The following is a 3,961-nucleotide window of genomic DNA, read 5'->3' as shown; positions in this document are numbered from 1 at the left end:
ACGGCTGGATCCTTGGCCTGGTGACCTGTAAGCTCCTGGCGTATCTCGTTCTCTGCAGCATTTACAGCAGCATGCTGACAGTGACGGTGCTGAGCGTCCAGCGCTATCTACTGGTGGTGCGTCTGCAGAAGTTCTTAGATCAGAGAGGAAGAAAGAGGCTGTTGGCTCTGCTCTGGCTGGTTGCGATGACCCTGTCCATCACTCGTTTAGTGGTTCGGCAGCTGACCGAAGACCAGCACTGGTTAAAATGCCAATCTCACTACTCTTCAGAGACCCAGCAGGTGGCCGTGCTGCTAACAGAAACCCTGATAGGATTTGCCTCAGTTTCTGTTGTGGCGTTTGCATACATCGGCCTCCACAGAAAAGTGAACCAGGCAGCCTTTTTCAACAACCCACAGATGACCCGGCTGGTCACGAGCATCATCATAACCTTTTTTGTCCTGTGGATGCCATATTACTTCATTAACATTCTTGGTGTGGCAGCTGTTTCACTCAACAATGAGCGTCTGTTGAAGTTTTGTGTGAACAGCTGGAACATCGTTGCATCAATGACATTTGTAAATAGCTGCATAAATCCACTCCTTTATGCATTTGCTTCTAGGAGCATGTGCACTGTGTGCTGAAAAAGGGAACAAAAATACTGTTGTTAATGAAGAAGCTCGCTGTTTCTAGATGTTTAATCATATGACACAGCCTGATCTATAAAAAGTCAATGAAAGATACTTGAAGGAGTGGAAGGAGAGACTTTTCAGTGAACTTGGAGAAGCTGCAGAAAGAGGACAAAGTGAGGACAAACTGGATTAAAGGTGAATGCATATGTGCACATATATACAGGCTATATTGCTTTCTTACTGCTATAAATCAGTATATATATGTTTTTTGGGGTTTTTTTTAGAAAACATCCTGTCTTTTAAACATCACATTGAGTGTCGTGCAAAAACGTTTAGGGTGAAGTTTGGTTTTGATATAGAAACCAATTGTGTTCCTCTTTTTGGTAATTGGAGAAACTGGTTCAAGCTAATCTTTTGTCAGCAGTTGATTGTGACATTTTACACACGCACACAAATGTATCTTGCTTGAAAATGTTAGTACGAGAGTTTGTATGAGAACGTGGGCAGAATGAATACAGGTACACTTTTCTTTATAATATATGATTTAAATATGTACTTTCCTGGCTACTGAATGCTGCTAATTTTATTGATTTGTTGTAAATTGGATGATATTGTAAGTATTTTTTGTTTGTAAAAATCTTTATGTTGTTTGTTATTTTGTTGTGTCTTTAGTCTGTTCTTTTATGTAAAATTCGTCGTGCGGCTGTCTTGGTCAGAAATGAAAAAGAGATTTTGAATCTCAGTGGGATTATTACTGTTATAATAACTTTAAGTTATTTTTTGCATTTTTTTTTAAACAAACATGATAAGTGAGGCTGGATTGCATCGTAGTTTGTATGAGAATGAGGGCAGAATGGAAAACTGGTGTACTTTTCTGTATAATATATGATTTAAGCAAACAAATAAATAAATATTTATTTAAAGGACTACTAAAGTGTCGACTAATAACTTCTGTTGTGTGACACAGCACAGTGGGCAAGCTGTCTGAATCTTTCTGGGTTTATCCATATCAAGGAAAAATGACCATAGATTATCATCGTCATCGACGCACTTACCAGTGACTTATCCCATTTAAAAGAGTACCAGAATCTTATGAAAAACTGGAAAACCACAGTTAACCCTGAAGGTACCTCACTAACCTATAATCCTGCTTAATAGTACAGCCTCCTCTTCATAGATATAAATGTCTCATTCTGAGGTAACAAACACACAGTGATTTACAAACGAATGAAAACAGTTATATAAAGAAATATTTCTGCCAACAGCTGCCCCTAAATCCTGCACACTGGACCTTTAAGAACATACTGACCATGTTGACCTAAAATTTGAGATTCAGAGTTCAGTCTTTACCAGGAGCAGACTAGGACTAAAATCTAGCCTGGGATTTTGAGATGGACAGGCCTTTTTTTAGATATCAATTCATGGCAGTAATTCTGGCAGTTTTTGTGGTATAAACAGACTCTGACACAGAATGATAATATATACTCAAATAGTACATATATAGAAATTGCTTTGCTACTACAGGTAACCACACAGCGCTGTCTAAAATAATAATTATGTAATCAGAATCTTAAGTAAACATAACAAAAATAATACAGAAATACGGTGTGCTAATGTATTTCAGTGTTTCCCCTACCATTATATGGGTCCCCGACCCAACGAGACACCCCACACACATTTTTTTTAATTTAATATATAGCACCAAATCACAACAAAAGTCATCTAAGGTCACATTTTACATAGGTCTAGACCAGGGGTCGGCAACCTTTACTATCAAAAGAGCCATTTCTGGCCCAAAACAAAAGAAAAAAATAGCTGCGGGCAACACAACACATTTAGTCAAACTAATACTATTAATGGGTCTATATGAGCATTCATTAATATGTTTTACCACTATTTATTATTTTTTGTTACAATAACTTTGCAGTGTTGGTGGTAAATATGAACAGATCTATCCATGCAATGTTAATGTCTCTATTTTCTTCTGGGACCTTTTGAATCCATAGCTAGTCAAGCTTTTTTGATTCAGGACCGCCCACCACTTTTGAAATTTGGCAAAATTTAGCAGAAAAGGCACCAAGGCCACTGAAATATGATGCATATTTTAGTTAATGAAATGCAAATACATTTTCACATTCTGTATACAGGCTACATATTTTTGCAACTGAAAATTTAAATGAAAATCTTTAAAAAATAATTGCATCAATCATTCATTTCCATATAATTTTTAATCAGAGACACAGGACCCACTGGAGAGGGGCTAAAGAGCAACCTGTGGCTCTAGAGCCACAGGTTGCCTACCCCTGATCTAGACCATTTTTTAAATTAAATTAAGTAAATATGCTTGTGTTATTTGTCTAATTTATGTCACAGTCTCTACTGGGTCGCTATAGGTTAGACAAATGCCAACTTCTGTATACTATCAAAACATGTACAGTTTGTCAATACAGTGCTATAATAACAAATGCTCACACACACATGCACACGTAAACACTCAGTGTTTGTCAATATTATCGAAATCGACATGCAGCCCCCCAAAATAGAGGGAAAAAAATGTGTAGCGAGAAATGCAAACAAGCAGCTTATCATCAAAATCAAACATTTTAAGACAGAAACAAACAGCCTCCTGAGGTACAGAGAGATCAATCTTAAAAACCCCAAATAAATGGATGTTGTCCTACCTGCCGTCACCTGGCTGGAAGGAGGCCTCAGCAGTCATAAATAATAAACCGCGCAAACGTCCTCGGTCCTTCACGAAACAAAACATCCGTCGATCCGGCGCATTTATCCTCGTTTTGCGCTTTTATCTTAATTCTTTTTTTGCGGCATGCGTTCCTTTCCAGCTCCTGTCGTCTTTTTTTGAAATTTTCGCTTGTTTACTTTTGCCGCAAAAATTTAAAACTGATAGGAGGTCCTGCAGAAATTCTTCTTCTGTTGGGTGATTGATTGCAGACTTGGCGCGTTGCTGCCCCAAGCGGTCAATGCCGGTCATTGCACCCTAGCTGGCACCTGCAGTGAACAGACTACACGCGGTGAGTGACTGCTGACATTAAAAAAGAAGGATACAATCAACGAGCTCCGGTCGGTTCGGATTCGAATGGTCCGAACGTTCGAAGGCGTTCTCGAACTTCCTGATGCCTCGTTCGATCCTGTTCTTTACCGTGAAAACAGCCGCTGATAAACTACTTTTTGTGACTTTTGCCATTTGAGTGTTTTAAACGCAAAGTGACAAAAGGGAAGATCTTGTGATAACGTTACATTCATGTGATGTCATAATAATGAAAAACAAATCGACGTCACGAAATGAGCCAATTTCCTTACAGAGAATGACTTTGGCAGACGTTAAAGTC

General features: G+C 38.6%; 1 pseudogene; it reads left to right on the top strand.

The window, feature by feature from the left end:
- The first annotated feature begins 11 nt into the window (after positions 1–11).
- Positions 12–650, top strand: LOC121940860 (annotated as a pseudogene).
- The last annotated feature ends 3,311 nt before the right edge of the window (positions 651–3,961 follow it).

The sequence above is a fragment of the Plectropomus leopardus genome, unplaced genomic scaffold (genome assembly GCF_008729295.1).
Source record: "Plectropomus leopardus isolate mb unplaced genomic scaffold, YSFRI_Pleo_2.0 unplaced_scaffold9625, whole genome shotgun sequence".
Taxonomy (NCBI): domain Eukaryota; kingdom Metazoa; phylum Chordata; class Actinopteri; order Perciformes; family Serranidae; genus Plectropomus; species Plectropomus leopardus.
Note: the sequence above shows the minus strand (reverse complement) of the source record. Positions and strands in the feature narration are given on the sequence as shown.